General features: G+C 46.6%; 1 long non-coding RNA gene across 2 annotated transcripts; it reads right to left on the reverse strand.

Annotated features, from left to right (window-relative positions):
• Positions 1-8646: 8646 nt before the first annotated feature.
• LOC309351498 lies at positions 8647-15780 on the reverse strand. Of its 2 annotated transcripts, none has more exons than XR_014160865.1 (3): positions 15486-15780; positions 9470-9621; positions 8647-9304 (listed from the first exon to the last, which is right to left on the reverse strand). It is a non-coding gene; the product is annotated as an uncharacterized lncRNA (long non-coding RNA). The 2 variants fall into 2 exon arrangements; XR_014160866.1 differs by lacking the exon at positions 15486-15780 and adding an exon at positions 9744-10170.
• Positions 15781-18850: the final 3070 nt, after the last annotated feature.

Below are 18850 nucleotides of genomic sequence, written 5' to 3' on the forward strand. Positions count from 1 at the left end.
CCGGTTGCCCCAGGGCTGCAGAACCGAAGGACCAAGACCTCCCAGCCAGAAAAAACAAATAAACCAAGAGTTCCAGCTGCCAGGAAACCTGGGAGCCACTCTGGGCTCTGCCACCACGAAACAGAAGCACATGACCACCAGAAGGGAAGATCAGCCTGGCCCCAGCTGGATATAAATGCCCGTTTACAGCTTATTTTGTCAAAAGGATCTCCCTCCTCCTCTTTAGCATGTCTTTGCAAATTTTGTAAATTTAGTACCATAAATAGGATTCTAAGACATCATCCATGGTGTTCTGATGCGTTATCAGGGAAAGGAGAGAGAAAGACCCGCAAAGAAACTGCTCCGTCTCTTTTGTAACTTCCAGCTGCAGCTTGGATAAATTGTTAAAAATGGGCAGGAGAGGCGGTTCTGGCATTCGGACCTTTTGTGTCTGGGGAAAAAGTGCTTGGGATCAGCACTACACAAGCAAATGTAAGAATGCAGGAAGGCAATAATAACAATGAATAATAATAACAAATAATAATAATAATAATAATAATAATAATAATGATTTATATTTGTACTCTGTCCATCTGACTGAGTTGCCAGAGCCGCTCTGGGTGGCTTCCAACATAACGTACAGAAACACAACAACAGGAACAACACAACAGAACACCACACATTAAAAGCGTCTTGATACAGGGCTGCCTTCAGGTGTCTTCAGAAGGTCACATAATTATTTATCTCTTTGACATCTGATGGGAAGGTGTCCTTCACATGCCTGAGCACACTGTAAATGTGGCACATGGAGGAGTTTTTCAGCAAAGGTGGCCATCGTAAGAGCAGCAAAAGCAGGAGCAGTTAAGGCCTCCAGAGCAGGCGTTTTACATCTTCCTCGCCACAGTGCCTTCATCAGCCACTACAACTATGAGGAGAGATGGAAGCTGCAGACTGTCTACCTGTCCAGGTACACTAATCTACAGGGATGGAACCAGCCTGTGCTCTCTGCCTCCAGTTGCTAGGCAACACACTTCCAGGGGAGGCTATTTCGCCCCGTGGCTATCAGGAAAGCTTCCAAGAACATCAGTTGCAGTCATGACTTCTGAATATGAGGGTGTGGACTTTTTATAGCTTCACTTTTCCAGTGATCTGTGCCCTTAAAAAAGGTTCATTGTGTGTTAATGTTTTCTGATTGTCACATGCTTTGGGGCTTTGTCCGGCAAGATGTAAATATTTTAATTAAATAAAAGCATAAAAGCATCGGAGATGACAGAGCTTGAACTGAGACCCTTATAAGGTGTAGTTGGCACCTAGCCCACTGAAGAACTGTTAGGGGTCAGGCACAGAAGGGGTGTGTGATGTCATATCCGGCTATTGGGAGACAGTACAAAGCTTGGGGATTGGCCAGTCCTGTTATAACTATTAGGAAACTGGCCTTTTGTGCAGAGACAGACCAACAGAGTGGTTTTAAATTCGTCAGATAATGACCTGTGTCATTTAATGAACACTCATTAATGATTTAATGAACACTCACATCAGAGTGCTCTCTAAATTGATAATTATCGCATTTTATTTTTTAAAATATATTTTTATTAAAGATTTCTTGGTTTACAAAATCATGTGCAATGTCTCTTCTTCAAGTTACATTTTCTGCTGATCAGTTTCATTTGTTGAGACATTAGTGTCACATTATGAAGAAAAAGGGGGAAAGAGGTAGAGAGGGGAATGGTGAGTGGGGTGGGGTCGGGGGGCAATGCTTCTATTCTACTTAGTGTATGTACAGTGTTTTGTGTCAGCATCTGTTGTGTGGGTTCTCTTTACTATTTGCTTGTTTTCCTTTGGTGGTGAGAGAGGTAGGGGGTGGCCAAGGGGGTGGTTGGTTGTCCTTGATTGGCTGTGGTGAAATTTGTTTTCATGTGTGAGTGGGGTGTGTGGGTGTTTTGGATCAGGTTAGCCATACAGTGGTGCCTCGCAAGACGAAATCAATCCGTTCCGCGAGTCTCTTCATCTTGCAGTTTTTTCGTCTTGCGAAGCACGGCTATTAGCGGCTTATCGGCTTTAAGAAAAAGGAAACAAACTCGCACGCCCATAGGGAAATTCGTCTTGCAAAGCACCTCAAAAAACGGAAAACTCTTTCGTCTAGCGAGTTTTTCGTCTTGTGAGGCATTCGTCTTGCGGGGCACCACTGTATAGATTTGTATGTTGCTAGTGGATTTTTGTCATTTTCTGGTTGGGCTGTGTATGTGATAAAGGGGAACCATACCGGGTGAAAGCATCTTCTTCTATTTGTCTCCTTGTCAGTTTCAATTATTGTCTTGTAAGATGTTTAGTAGGGAGTTATAGTCTTTTATAAGGGACACGGGTGGCGCTGTGGGTTAAACCACAGAGCCTAGGACTTGACAATCAGAAGGTTGGTGGTTCGAATCCCCGCGACGGGGTGAGCTCCCATTGCTTGGTCCCTGCTCCTGCCAACCTAGCAGTTCGAAAGCATGTCAAAGTGCAAGTAGATAAATAGGTACTGCTCCAGCAGGAAGGTAAACGGCGTTTCTGTGCGCTGCTCTGGTTTGCCAGAAGCGGCTTAGTCATGCTGGCCACATGACCCGGAAGCTGTACGCTGGCTCCTTCGGCCAATAAAGCAAGATGAGCGCTGCAACCCCAGAGTCGGCCACAACTGGACCTAATGGTCAGGGGTCCCTTTACCTTTACCTTTATAGTCTTTTATATACTAATCTTTTATGTTCTTCCACATCTGTTTAAAGCTCCTAACCCTTCTTTTAGATTCTTTTAGTTTCTTTTAGATTCTTGTAGTCCTTTAGATATACCTTCTGTTTAAATACTTTTTAGCTTTCCAAAACGTTCTACATATTCTAAATGATTGTACCCCCACCCTACTTGTGCTGGTCTATGACCGTAATAAAGATTTTATGATGATGGTGATTGTCTCTCTCTCTTAAGTAAGACAGAACAGCAACAGAAAACTTCCGACTCCACCCAGTTCAATAGTGCCACCTTGTGACAAAGCTACTGTATTTTTCGCTCTATAAGACGCACCAGACCACAAGACGCACCAAGTTTTTGGAGGAGGAAAACAAGAAAAAATAATATTCTGAATCTCAGAAGCCAGAACAGCAAGAGGGATTGCTGCACAGTGAAAGCAGCAATCCCTCTTGCTGTTCTGGCTTCTGGGATAGCTGCGCAGCCTGCATTCGCTCCATAAGACGCACACACATTTCCCCTTACTTTTCAGGAGGGAAAAAGTGAGTCTTATAGAGCAGAAAATACGGTATATAATGTCACTATCCACACCTCAGGTATCCTGGACATTGCACCTTTCTAGTCTACAACAAAGTTTAGCCATTCTCAAGTCTAGCTCAACATTGACAATGGCTTGCTTGAGCTGGCTGGGGAATAACCGTAGCAGCAAGTATTAAAACAAGCATGGTTTAAGGACCATTGGTTTTATTCCTCTGTTGGTGTTTAACTTCAGAGAGGCAACAGCAATAAAAAGCAACCTCCAAAGTGCTACAGGTGTTCTTGCTTTATTGCTGAAGCTATATGGCCACATATAATGGCCGGACGTAAGTGGTTTTAGTGCTTCCTTTGTGCGCAGCCTCTTGCGATGACCACTGCGAAGGTCTCTGTGTTGGCCTTTACCCCTTGCATTCCCAGAGAGAGGAATTTTGAGGGCCACTCTATTGAATATTGTTCAGCATTCAAGTATTTGGGTATCACTTTTCAGCATGGGCTTAGCTGGTCAGCTCACCTAAATATGTCAATCCTGGCTGCCCGTAGAACCATCAAAGCTTTGGAGAAATTCTTCTATGCAAAAGGCGGCCAGTTGGTTCCACCAATCAGAAAAGCATTTATCAGCAAAGTCCTCCCGATGCTACTGTATGGGGTTAAAATCTGGGGGTGGAATTTAAAAACACTACAACGGCTCGAGATTCTACAAAACTCCTTTGCACGAAAGGTACTGGGTCTCCCCAAGGGCTTGGTTGCTGCACAGTTAAGAACAGAACTGGGCCTTCCCTCCATTGTCGCGAGAGCCCACATTAGAATTATTAGTTTTTATTGTAAATTAATCAAAGCCCCAGGTTCCCTTTTAGCCAGGCAAGCCTTTTTAACTTGTTCTCATAGCAATAAATGGTCCAAGGCCATGGAGACTATTACTGCTCGCTACTCCCTCCCAGATCTGGACACGCTGTCAGCTTGGGATCAACATAAAATCCGGGCCTGGATTCTTACTAGAGACGAGGCCATGGACCGGGCACAGTCCACCACAGCTCGCCTCTCCATGTGGCTCCCTAAAGTGAAAGTGGTAAGATCACTTGCCAACTACTTGATAGACCTGACGGAGCCCAATTTGAGAGGTAGCACATTCATGCACACACTGCATGACCAAACGGCAACTCTTGTTTGTACCCCAGCTGGAGAAATCCAGGTGAGAGCTCTGTGTTTTTATTTCCAGCAGAGCCTCGGGGGGAATGTCGCCTCGGCTGCTAGGAGCCTGCACACTCCACCGCCCAGTGCCAGCTGATCAGTGGACCCCATCGGCTGGTAAAACAGCATGAATGTGCTCTGTGTTCTGAGACTTCCTCTATTTGATGTGGCAACATGCTCAAACCAACAGCTCTGTGCCTGTGGAGTCTGGACCCATGCATGTGGGAACAAGTATGCGATTCTAAGCCAGCAGAGTCTTCCCAGCAGGGGATAGGGAGTTGGCTAGAGCTTCACATTTATTTAGCCTCAACATTGTACTAACTGCTGCAGCTGCACAGGAAACAGAAGGGGCTCCAGGTGAGTCTAGAGGGGGCTTACACTTCAGGTAAGATGAATAAGGCAAAGAAGATTAATGGAGTGCTTGATACGAAGAGTGGTGCTGATAGGGGACAGAATATAGTTAACAAGCAAGCACCCAGTTGCTGAGTGAGGAACTGTTTTCCAGTGGAAATGTGTGCTGGGTCACCTGCAGATTGGTGGCATTTGGAGGTGGGATTCAATTGCATATCGGAAATTTAGGTTTAAGGAAATAAAGTGGATTAAAAATCCGTTCCTGTGGTGCAAGAAATCCACATTAAAACAAAAAACAGTATCTGTTCACAGTTACAAAAGTGATGGGGAATTGCACTTAAGGACAGCATCTGAGTGGAGGTATTAAGCATGGACAAGCGTTTCTTTGCATGCCCAGGCACAGTCCCCCCCTCTTTCCCCAGAAGCCGGAGCCGATATCAAAGGAGAAGACATGACAACGTATTTTGGGATTAAATTGGCCGCAACTTTCTTTAAATTTCAGACGTAGGAAACCTTGGCATAGGCACTGGGCATTTATCCCTCTCAGCCCCCCGCTGGGGGTCTGAGGCATGACAGGGTCAAACAGGAATATGGAACCACAGCAAACCGTGCAATGCCGGGGGTGGTGGTGTTCTATGGCCCACCTGTTGTGCGCTTGGGGACAGGGACTCCCCTCAAGACCCCTCTAACAGGGTACACTGTTATTGCTGTCATGGAAGGGGTGAGTTATTGCTTCAGCCCTTCATCAGTTATCAGACTAAGGGATTCTGCCCAAGGCCTAAAAACCACCACTCAATGAAGCAAAAATTGCAGTCTTGCCGCCAAGACTACCTACAACTGAAAACATTCCTCAAGGCCTTGCTTCACAGCTCTCAACCAATGTTCATTCCCTATAGGGGTGAGGTGCACTCCGTCAGGTCTGAAAAGGTCCAGTTTGTCAGTTTTAAGGTCAAGATGTCTGATCACTCGGCCACCAAGACACAGGGTTGCACTGTGTAAAGCCCTGTTGGTTTTTATTAGGGCGTAATTGAGGCGAGAAGGCTTGAAGGCCCCTCTCCATCGCAGGCGCAGAAGGAGCTCAGACCAAAAGATGGTGTTATCTGGGCAAATTGCCCGGATTCTTTCAACGTCCATGATTGCTGCCATGATTAAATTGATGCTCTTTGGTGCAACCAGATCATTCTCGCCCAGATGAATGAGCATCCTGGGGATCGTGTGAAGTGCCTGTCTATTGCAATTTCAGCATGAGGGCATCCCAGCGCATCCCTCGTTATTTGTCATGAGCGGACAGGAGTTGATCCAGCTCCAACTTGGTCTGCTCTAGTTGCCCTGCCCCCCAGGCTGCCATGGATAGGCCAAATTTGAATCTGCCTTTGGCGGGAACCCAGCAGGCTCCACTCAAAAGCAGTGTGGCTTCGGCAGGGGTGTATGGAGGGTGTGTGTGGGGGGTGCGGTCCTCCCTGGGTGTCACCCTGAATGGGGGTGACAAAATTGTTGGTTTCTATTTCCCTCACTGTGCAGCAAATGCAGTCACGGGACTTTGTTTTGCATTCCACAGTCAGAGTTGCTGTTGGGTTCCCACGGGAATGGGAGACTGGATGTGACGTTCACTGGTTTCCTGTTTTTCACTGTTCTCTCAGTGTTCTTTGTTTCCGAGAGGAGTCGCTTCTCTGCTCTCGCAGAGGCAAGATGCATGTTTGTATTCTCTCAGCATAGAAGTGTAAATAAAGTTAATAATGTGGCACATACTGCTTATCTTCCGCTGTGTGTGACAACGCTTTGTTTGGGCTCAAGATAAGACGAGCCTGTATCAGCTTCAGAAGGGCAGAAGCTGGTCAAAATCTCACAGAAACGGCTGGTGGCACTCGTCACCACGGGGCCTGCAGCATGCACGAGTCACACATCTCGACGCTCGCAGGCTCTGCGCTGTCCGCCATAGGGACGGGTGCGCTGCAGCACCCATGGGGATGGCACGGCACGCAGCACACGGCGTCCACAGGGCATGCCACGACACCCATAGGGACAGCACAGGACGCCATGCACCCCGTCCAGTTCCTTTGGGTTCCATGCGCCCTGCCCCTATGAGCACTGTGCCCCGCCAGTTGGCTTTGGGAGGATGGGGAAGCCACACGCTGGGTCGCAAACATGGCCCACCGCCGGGACTGGGTGAGCGGCCATTTTAGGTAGGGCATGAAAGAGGCATCATCATGCAAAGAGAGTTAGGATATTTCCGTTCCACCTTAAAAGGGAGCAGGCTTTGTGAGTCACAGAGTCTGCATATTTCTCTCTGTGCCTGAACACGCAAGCAGGCAGTCATGTTTTTTCCTTTGTTCATTTCCAGTCTTTGGGCAAAACTTCTAAATAATGCTCCCCTGCGTGCATCTTTTGCTGTGCGAATTCTGCTGATATAGCGTGCATCAGCTCTGGAATGTGGCAAGCTATTTTCTGGAGCTCGTGTCGCTAATTGCTGCTACTGTATTTACGGGAGATCAATGGATCGTCCGGAGGCGACGTGGGGGCCATGATGGGCTTTATCTCCCTGGCAGTATCCCAACAAAGGGGATATTTTTCTTGTTTGATAAGGGCACCTGCGTCTCACCCAGGCTGATGGAGCAATCATCCTGGTCTGCTTGTACAAAGCTTACGGCATCCACTCTTGATTGAGCATTTGTTCTGATTTGCCCATCTATCCTGATCTCCTAGCCTGGAGGGCATCTTCTTGTCATCCTTCCAGGGACCACATCCCACTGGTGGGCAGGGCCAGAGGTAAAAGTAGGCAGAGCGATAAACACACATTTTACCTTTGTTTCAGCAGCCTAGTTTCTCCACACACTCACACAGGCTTCTCTACTCTTCACAGGTTAAAGGCACATTCCTGTGAGGTAAAAATATTTGGGGTACAAACCAGAGCACATGAAGGGTGTGAGCAGAGTAGGGATGGCCAGGGGAGAGTCCTGAGACCCAAACAGAGAGGATTGGCCCCTGAGATTGAGGTTCGCCACCCTGGCATAAAGTCGCAGCCTGAGAGGGAGAAAACACTTTTTTTTGGCAGTAAATTTATTATATAGTTTTATTTTCTTAACAGCACACTGCTCTGGGAAGTTATGCCAGAGGCCAGCTTAGACACTTTCAAAACAAAGCTATGTGTACAACTTTCAAATACAGTGGTACCTCAGGTTAAGAACTTAATTCATTCTGGAGGTCCGTTCTTAACCTGAAACTGTTTTTAGCTTGGGGTACCACTTCAGCTAATGGGGCCTCCTGCTGCCGCCGTGCCACTGCCACGCCATTTCTGTTCTCATCCTGAAGCAAAGTTCTTAATCCAAGGTACTATTTCTGGGTTAGCGGAGTCTGTAACCTGAAGCATCTGTAACCTGAAGCATCTGTAACCCGAGGTACCACTGTATTGAGTAATGTAAGATGATTTATTTTAAAAGCATCACATCAAGATACAATAAAATGCAATGGGTTTAAATTGCAGGGGAGACAAATGCAGGCTGTTCATGTAGAGTTAGGTACCCCTGCCCGTACGGGCCAGTCGTGACCGACTCTAGGGTTGCGCACTCATCTCGTTCAAGAGGCCAGGAACCGGCGCTGTCCGAAGACACTTCCGGGTCACGTGGAGAGCGTGACAAAGCTGCAACTGGCTAGCCAGCACCAGTGCCGCACATGGAAATGCCGTTTACCTTCCCGCTATAAAGCGGTCCCTATTTATCTACTTGCACTTAGGGGTGCTTTCGAACTGCTAGGTGGGCAGGAGCTGGGACTGAACGATGGGAGCTCACCCCGCCGTGCGGATTCGAACCGCCGACCATGCGATCGGCAATCCCTAGGCGCTGAGGTTTTACTCACAGCGCCACCCGCGTCCCTTTAATGTAGAGTTAAGATATATAAAGATACGATCAAATTAAGTAACGGGGAAACAGCCAAAATAACTTACAAAGCCACTTCCTTTGGGTGGTACTGGACCAAGAGGTGGCTAATTTGTGACCTGCAGGTGTCGTTGACCATGTTGGCTGGGTCTGATGGGAATGGAGAGTCCAGCAACAGCGGCAGGACCACAGGTTAGCCACTCCTGTTTGAAAAGGGACTCCTGGAAGAAGACCTCTGAAGGGTGCTTGGGGTTTCACATTGGGCTCTGCAATTAGTAGAGGGGACATGGCAAATCTATGGACGTTATCGTCTGCATCACCGGAATAATCTTCCATGAGCTTGCAGATGAGAAGACATTGAGCAAAAGCCGTGCAGCCCAGAAGATGGAGCAGGAGCTGTCTCCTTACACAAAGGAACAGCAGAGCAGAGAGGATCACGCCCTGAAAATAAAAAAGACGAACAGGTCTTGTGGCTTCGGTGCCTTGTGCAACTTTGAGGAAGAACATCCTGTCTGCATGAGAGAGCCTTTCTTTTCATGCGCAGTTCCCATGCTCCTCATTAGAAATCTGCTGATTGCTCTGTCAGATGTCGCCGCCGTTGTTTTCCATAAAGTATTTCTTTCTTTCGTTTTGTTACATAAGTAAGGAAAGCAGTTACAAACCTCAAAGGAGGACAAACAGAACAAGAAAGGGAATTTAAAAAAAGGATAATACAGTAAAAGAGAGAAAAGCAAAGAATACAGCAGGGAGGGAGCACTTCAAAGCTAAAATGGTAAAATGTCATACTATTATATGAGATGTACCAAGAATAATGGACGACCACTGACCTAAACTGTCTCCAAAAATTGAGCTGTGAGAGTAGAGGTTGACTGTGCTCTCCCGATCGTGTAACAAACACCAGAAGAGGCCACCAGATACCCTCAAACTTATCAGTCTTAGTAAGACCTTTATACTGTTGGACCTGGTGGTATAAACAAACCTGAAAGGGAAAACAGCTTTTAATCCAACTCACTTTAGCTCCCATCCCACTTCAAGGATTGGTGGTTCATGTGAGTCTAATGCAACAATTCTATACTGTTTCATTATCAAGTGAATATATACCAGTTCATCATGTAAGTGGTCCGTGAATGGTCTGTGATGGCACATTAGTTTCATCTTTCGCCAAACTTCCTCTGCAGATCAGCAAGATGTTCAGAAATGTCCACTTTCAAATGCAAACACACACACATGCATTCATCTGATTTAATCCAGGTGATTAAATCACCTTGATTGGAAATAAACTTTGAGTAATGAAAACTTTCCAGTTATTGATTCTTGCTTTACTTTCTCTATTTGCATTCAAATATTCAAGACACACATACGTACACACATCTGGTTCCATCATGTTTATGTGTGTATATCATAGGAGCCAACTCCTAGGGGCTGAGGTCCCTTCAGCCTCCCCAATAAAATATTTGAGAGGGGTGCCCGCCCCCACACTTGATGGGCATTGCCATTCCAACAGTGTGTTTGTGTGTGTGTGTATGTGTGTGTGTGTATGTGTGTGTGTGTGTGAGAGAGAGAGAGAGAGAGAGAGAGAGAGAGAGAGAGAAAGGGGGGGGGGAGAGAATCTTTCTCTCTCATCTATCTATCTATATCATCTATCTATATCTATCATCTATCTATCTATCTATCTATCTATCTATCTATCTATCTATCTATCATCTATCTAATCTATCATCTATCTATCTATTTATCTATCATCATCATCATCATCTATATCTATCTATCATCTATCTATCTATCATCTATCTATCTATCATCTATCTATCTATCTATCTATCTATCTATCTATCTATTATCTATCTATCTATCTATCTATCTATCTATCTATCTATCTATCTCTATCTATCTATCTATCTATCTATCTATCTATCTATCTATCTGTCTATCTAATCATCTATCTATCTATCTATCTATCTAATCTATCTATATCTATCTATATCTATCATCTATCTATCTCTATCATCTATCATCTATCTATCTATCTATCTATCTATCTATCTATCTATCTATCATCTATCTATCTATCATCTATCTATCATCTATCTATCTATCTATCTATCTATCTATCTATCTATCTATCTATCTATCTATCTCTATCTATCTATCTATCTATCTATCTATCTATCTATCATCTATCTATCTATCTATCTATCTATCTATCTATCTATCTATCTATCATCTATCTATCTATCATCATCTGTCTGTCTCTATCTTTCTATCATCTATCTAAACTTGGATATATCTCTTTCTTTAAAAACTTAGAATTGGAGTAAGGAAGAGAACAGGCTATTGTGTAAATGGTTATTTGTTTGTTTGTTTTTAAGAGCCATAACAACCAATTCTACTCTTGGACCTTTCCTTCTTGACAAAGTGCACATCTGTTTTTATGGGCTCCCTTGGAAGGTCAGGCAAGATAGAAAATTAATAAATAAAATGAACGTGCTAACGGAAATGAGAGAAAAATAAATACTGACCTATTATTAGGACTGAATGAATGAATGAATGAAAACTGTCAAGTGATTTATCACTGTTCTCAGATAGCAGCTTTGAGGCAGGAGCCATGCAGAGCCTGTTGACTTAGAGGCTGCACTTGGCTCATCGAGATCGGCTTCCTCTGTGCAGTCCAAGGTTGTGTACACACAATACCTTCAAAGCACATTTGAGGCACATTCTCTTCCTTGGAGAATTCTAGGCACCGTAGTTTATGTCCCACAGAGTTGAAATTCCCAGCAACAACCCTTAACAAACCAGAGAGCCCAGAATTCTTTGAGGAAAAGAATGTGCATTGAAGCTAACATGCTTACATTGCTCCAGGCTACAATACTGTGTCTGCTTTGTTGTTGTTGTGTGTTGTGTTGTTATGTGATCCCATGGACCAGAGCACACCAGGCACTCCTGTCTTCCACTGCCTCCTGCAGTTTGGTCAAACTCATGCTGGTAGCCTCGAGAAAAACCGTCCAACCATCTCGTCCTCTGTCGTCCCCTTCTCCTTGTGCCCTCCATCTTTCCCAACATCAGAGTCTTTTCCAGGGAGTCTTCTCTTCTCATGAGGTGGCCAAAGTCTTGGAGCCTCAGCTTCAGGATCTGTCCTTCCAGTGAGCACTCAGGGCTGATTTCCTTAAGGATGGATAAGTTTGATCTTCTTGCAGTCCATGGGACTCTCAAGAGTCTCCTCCAGCACCATAATTCAAAAGCATCAATTCTTCGGTGATCAGCCTTCTTTATGGTCCAGCTCTCACTTCCATACATCACTACTGGGAAAACCATAGCTTTAACTATACGGGCCTTTGTTGGCAAGGTGATGTCTCTGTTTTTTAAGATGCTGTCTAGCGGCCTGCTTAGGACAGTGTACCCCATCTTGTGCACTTTCAGCCTTTCCCAGCCATGTGCCCTCCCAGATGATGGGACTACAGCTCATAGCCAATGGCCATAGATGATGGAGGTCATAGTCCAACGCATCTGGAGGGCACCAGGTTGGCAAAAGGGGACCTATTGGATGGCACTGTTGTCAAGTGTGGCATGGCTCCAGTGTTGCAGGGCCATAAAGGTAAAGGTACCCCTGACCATTAGGTCCAGTTGAGGGAGCTTCCGGGTCATGTGGCCAGCATGACTAAGCCACTTCTGGCAAACCAGAGCAGTGCATGGAAATGTCGTTTACCTTCCCGCCGGAGTGGTACCTATTTATCTACTTACACTTGACGTGCCTTTGAACTGCTAGGTTGGCAGGAGCAGGGACCGAGCAACGGGAGCTCACCCCATCATGGGGATTCAAACTGCCGACCTTCTGATCAGCAAGCCCTAGGCTCTGTGGTTTAACCCACAGCGCCACCCATGTCCCATACAGGGCCATACTCTAGCACAAATCTTTAGTCCCGTAATGAACTGAGAAGGGGAAGTGAGGCCACAGCTGAAATGACGGGGCTGGGAGTAGCTATGGAGACCATCGTCTTTCTGGTCGAGATTAGAGCCCAGCATAAAAAGCTTTGTGAGGTTAGAGCAGCAGAGTTGGACAACTTGACTCCTAATGAGCTCGCTTAAACCATCCCAGCTGTAGCTGACTCATGCAGCCGGGCTGAGAAGCAGCAGCCTCAATTGCTGCTCGTGTTTACCCTGGCATCTGTCCCAGAGGCACTTGGGACCGGCTGGAGTTTCCAAGGAGAGCAAAGGTGGGGCTGTGCGAGGGGAAAGAAACAAGAACCAACTTCCTCTGCTGGAAGGAAACGCTGCATTGAGCTCAGGGGATGAATGTAAGGCTTCTTCGTAAGCACGAACCCAGGAGGATATGACGACAGCAGGGCGAGCCCATAAAATAGACTCCTTGCCTTTGTATTCCCACAAAGAGGAAACAGGAGACTTTATAGGCCTTCTTTACCAGAGTAACCGGGTGATCCTTGGTGGGCTGCCCCTTCTCAGCCTAGTCTACCTCACAGGATCGTTGTGGGAAGAAAACAGGGTGGCACCCTCCCTGTTGTTGTTGCTGCTGCTGCTCTCAACTCCTCAGAAAGTGATAAATACAAAGAACAGACAACCTCGTAGGGTAGGACTGGAGAACTTGTGGCCACTAGCTGCTGGTATGGAGCTGAATGTTAGTTTTGTCAGTCAATCTCACCTTTGGCTTTTTATGGCTTGCCAACAAAGGCCCGTATAGTTAAAGCCATGGTTTTCCCAGTAGTGTTGTATGGAAGTGACAGCTGGACCATAAAGAAGGCTGATCGCCGAAGAATTGATGCTTTTGAATTCTGGTGCTGGAGGAGACTCTTGAGAGTCCCATGGACTGCAAGAAGATCAAACCTCTCCATTCTGAAGGAAATCAGCCCTGAGGGAAGGACAGATCGTGTAGCTGAGGCTCCAATACTTTGGTCACCTCATGAGAAGAGAAGACTCCCTGGAAAAGACCCTGATGTGGGGAAAGATGGAGGGCACAAGGAGAAGGGGACGACAGAGGACGAGATGGTTGGACAGTGTTCTCGAAGCTACCAGCATGAGTCTCACCAAACTGCGGGAGGCAGTGGAGGACAGGAGTGCCTGGCGTGCTCTGGTCCATGGGGTCATGAAGAGTTGGACTACAACTAAACGACTAAACAACAACAACAACAACATTTAAAGGAGGGGGCAGATAACACAGCTGTTGGTGATGGAAGCAGCAGCACCAGCAAACTCAGATTGCTTCGGCCAAGGAGCCGCTTAGGTTCTTTACCTCAAATTTCCTAATAAATCCATCCCTTGTGTCACAGCAAGAGCATCTGCTCCACACTCTCTGTCCCTGGCCAAGACCAATATTTGCAAAGGATCTCTGACTCTTGTTTCAATATTAACCTTTCAGATGGGACTTAGCTTTGTTCCAGGTACTCCACCATTTATAGGATATTTGTACAGTAGTACCTTGGTGGCACTGTGGGTTAAACCACAGAGCCTAGGACTTGCTGATCAGAAGGTCGGTGGTTCGAATCCCCGTGACGGGGTGAGCTCCCGTTGCTCGGTCCCTGCTCCTGCCAACCTAGAAGTTCGAAAACACGTCAAAGTGCAAGTAGATAAATAGGTACCGCTCTGGCGGGAAGGTAAACGGCGTTTCCGTGCGCTGCTCTGGTTCGCCAGAAGCGGCTTAGTCATGCTGGCCACATGACCGGAAGCTGTACGCTGGCTCCCGCGGCCAATAAAGCAAGATGAGTGCCGCAACCCCAGAGTCGGTCACGACGGGACCTAATGGTCAGGGGTCCCTTTACCTTTACCTTGGTTCTCAAACATAATCTGTTCCAAAAGTCTGTTCTAAAACCAAAGCGTTCTAAAACCAAGGTGCACTTTCCCATAGAAAGTAATGCAAAATGGATTAATCCGTTCCAGACTTTTAAAAACAACCCTTAAACAGCAATTTAACATAAATTTTACTATCTAACGAGACCATTGATCCATAAAATGAAAGCAATAAACAATGTACTGCAGTCACATAATCAATCAATCAATCAATCAATCAATCAGTAGCTGAACTGGGTTTCACACGGTCACAAAAAAAAGAGCCACAAAAATGCAAAATAAATAGCAAAAACAGACAGACCTCAGCATAACACTAAAAACGGAAGCATAACACTCAAAAGGGAGCACATTCAACTTCTGAAAAAAGTTCTCAAACCGGAACACTTACTTCCGGGTTTTCAGTGCTTGTGTTCCAAGTTGTTTGAGTACCAAGGCGTTTGAGAACCAAGGTACCACTGTATCTTTTAACCCTCCAGGAAGACTGTCTCTGTTACACCCCTGGTATTCCTGATGCTCACTCACAAGCTTTATTTTGCACTAATCTCAAGTAGTGGTGAAGTTATTTGCAAGAGACGAACGGTAAATTTATTAGGTGAATCCCCAGGGGAGCCTGTAAACCAGGAGGGGTCGGGGGTCGGGGCAGGCCTGGGGTCCAAAGGTAGACCTTTCTGGCCACTCCTAATAGTGAACTCAGCTTGCGACAGGATTGTAGCTAAAATGGAACCCCTGAGAAACAAGATGAAGGTGTCAGTATGCTAGGGGGAACTCCAAGCTCTGTGGAAGTACAAAACTTTAGGGGGAAAGCCCTAATGGTGCAATCCTGCCATCCTAACGCAGCCCAACACTAAGCACAGCAGAATGTGAAGTGTCTGCCACCTCTGGCTGAATGGAAAACTGGGAGGGTTTGTGCGCAATTGCGTATCCCGGAGAGGGCATGGCTAAATCTCTCTCTCTCTCTCTCTCTCTCTCTCACACACACACACGTATATGGAGGCCTCCATTTTCCCAATACCATTTTATTTTTATTTTATTAAAATAACGTCTTACCTTTCCAGCACATAAAGAGAAACAAAACAATCTCTGTGTGGTTGCCTATATAATTTCCTTTCTCCAAACTGTACGTCTTTTAAGCATCAACATTTTGCTTTTCTTGGGATGCTAGCCAGTCAGTTTCCCAATACTGTCTAGTTTAGCTGCTGTCTCTTAGAAAACGTTTTACTGCCATCTACTGGACAATATAACAAACTGCACCTCAGGAATAAATGACGGAGCTTCGTGACAGCAACTGTTGGGTAGGCACATTCCCCTTCCACAACAGCTTTAGGTTTGGCAAACATCACTGTTGCCATATTGGCTCGCAAGCAACACAAGAAACGAACCTGGGAAGTGTAAAGATCTTTCCTAGGCCAGGTTTTACTCTTGAAAGTAGTACAGTGCTTTTTCGTGTGTTGATAATGCATACTTCATCTTCTTTCCTGATCTTGTGAGCCTTGTCTTTAAGAGCTGCATGGTATGCATAAACTTAATATCACTGATTTTACTACACTTTTATGGTGCAGAAAGGCTGCATTTTGTAAATTTCTACTTGTTATGTAAGGAGAGAGTGCCCTGACTCTATAGCCAAATACATTCGGATCATAGCTGTCAACATTTCCCCCTTTTTAAGGGAAATTCCCTTATTCCGAATAGGATTCCTCACAAGAAAAGGGAAAAGTTGACAGCTATGATTCGGATTTGTACGCTTCCGTTTAATGGCTGTTTTTTATTTTATGGTACCAGTGTGCCTGACATTGCAAAGCAGAGGTGATAAATACCTTTCAGGCCAGGAGCCACAGTGCGTCATGGGAGCAACAGACTCTTACCTTTGTACAGCAGGCTACCATTTAATAATAATAATAATAATAATAATAATAATAATAATAATAATAATAATTTAAAAGCAGTAGGTTTACAAACACATTGCTCTCCATCCTGGGACCATCATAGGTCAAGGACACATTCCAGCCAGGCAAAAGCTCTCAGGACCAGTGAAGAGTGTGGCCTGCAAAATGGGCACAGGGAGCAAGCAGTCTTGAGAGCTGCATTTGGCCCCTGGGGCTTGCGATTTCCCACTCCTGCTTTGCAGACTACAGAGCAGGTCCCTGCCCCGAGGTGCTTACAATACGAAATTTGATTCAAGGGAAAGAGAGGAAGAGGCAGGAGCAGTGGCGTAGCGTGGGTTGTCAGCACCCGGGGCAAGGCAAGTAATTTGCACCCTCTAACCCGTGGATTTGCGCCCCCTAACCCGTGGATTTGCGCCCCCTAACCCTAACCCCCAGATGTTGCGCCCGGTGCGGCCGGCCCCCCCTGCACCCCCCACGCTACGCCACTGGGCAGGAGTAAACAGGCAGCGAATATAGAGTTTCAGTTAGGAATATAAGAAGCTACCTTATAACAAGGCCATTGGGTCCATGTAGTATTGCCTGCACAGACTGGCACCATCTCTTTGGTGTTTTCAGGCAGGGGCCCCACCGGAAAGTGTGAGCGATTGAACCTGGCATTTTCCGCATTCAAGGCAGATGCCCTTATGTCTGAATGCAAGGCAGCTTCAGCCTTTACAAAGGATGAGGCTGGACTACAGGCTGAATAGCCAAGGAATACAAGTACAAATCAGGTTTTAAAAAAGTTTTTAACTTTCTTCTCTTTCTCGCGCAACTTAGGAGGAGGAGACTCATGGAAATATGCAGGAGACAGAAAATAAAAAAATTACAGATTGTTTGGGGAAAGTGGATTATTATGCTAAGTGGAAGCAAGGCCACTGCCTCATGACTGCTGGGATGCCTGCCAGATTTTTCCATGTCTGATTTTTTTAGCAGGAACACAGCAAACTCCCCCCCCCCCCCCGAGATTCAGGAAGGAAAGAGGCAGCAGCTGGAGTTCTAGCCAGGATCTGGTAGCAAGAAGAGAGCCTGAGGGGAGGGAGGCAGAGAAGGGATCGAGATGGAGGAAAAGAAAGCATTTTGTGTGATTAGCAGGACCCACAACGTAGGCAAGTGGAAAGAGCAGGAAGCAGATATGCAGGCCGGAGAATATTAATAACGGCACAGATAACTGGATCTGCGTACATCACTAATGTTTAAATGTATTAAAAAATAGCTGGGCTATGGGAACCTCAACTTGCACAGCGTAAAATGCAAAAGGTGAACGGCAAAACCTTTGAGCGTACCAGCAGATGGCAGCAGTCAGGCACACAGGGCCACTGCATTTCCTAAATAACAACATCCCATTTCATGAAAATGTTTTTTTCAGCGCTCTTGGCATTCCTGCCTACTACCCTACCTTAGGACAGAAATGTTCTGAAGCCCAGAGGATTCCAGTGTAAATGCACTTAACTCAAAATGGCTGAAATGATGAAAGGTGCTTCATCTCATTTTCTAACGCAAGTTGTGGAACAAGCAGTGGCGTAGCGTGGGGGGTGCAGGGGGGGCTGGCCGCACCGGCCGCAACATCTGGGGGGGGGCGCTCGCCGCCTCCGGAGTCGCCGAAGAGCCTCGGGCGCAGGCTGTAGCAGAGCCCCATGTGTCGCGGAACCGACGAGCTGTGTGCGCGTCCGGGCTGAAGGTGTCCGGCAGGCAGCGGCTCTCAGCGCTCGCCGCGGTCCCCACACGTCAGGGCTGCGGAGGGCGCGCCAGGCAGCCCCTCCTCACAGCCCCGCCGCCGCTGCTGCAGCTGCTGAGCCATGTTGCATTTTCCTCGCCTCTCTGCCCTCCTCCTCCTCCGGGCAAGCGGCGTCATTTGGGTGGCAGCGCCAGCGGCCACCTGACATGGACCCGCCGCCGCCGCTGTGGCTACCTTACCGTAAATACCCCAGCCCAGGCAGCAGCAAGAAGAAGCTGGCAGTGGCAGCGGCAGGTTAGGGGTTAGGGGGGCGCAAATTACTTGCCTTGCCCCTGGTGCTGACAACCCACGCTATGCCGCTGGGAACAAGCACCCTCCCTCCCCCCACAACCTGGGTCATATTGGTTAGTCAAGACCAGGAGTGGGCAGAATAATCTGGATCTCCTGCCAGGCTTCTGACTGATCTGCAGTCACCTGGTAAGGTGCAAACTGCTTACATAACAGCAGTGACAAAATGACCTCCCACCCGCCACAAAATTTTATTGCTGAAATGAAGAAATCTTGGGGTAGCTGGGAATGGACTATTGTACAAAAAGAACATGAGACCTGCCCGATTCTGGTAAATTCCTGGGCTCAGAATGTTTTAATTATATGTTTATGCCTTTTGCAGCAGGTTCTGGTTTGTGGGTCTTTTAAAAGGCGAAGTCAGTACATCCTGCGGGCCGGACATCTGCCCAACGTGGGCCAGCCTAGGCAGGTAGCAGTCCCTCTTCCTTAGAGGGGTGATGGAGGAATATGCTTGATTTTGTGACAGC

Source organism: Podarcis erhardii (assembly GCF_964252035.2).
Source record: "Podarcis erhardii genome assembly, chromosome: 10".
Classification (NCBI taxonomy): Eukaryota; Metazoa; Chordata; class Lepidosauria; order Squamata; family Lacertidae; genus Podarcis; species Podarcis erhardii.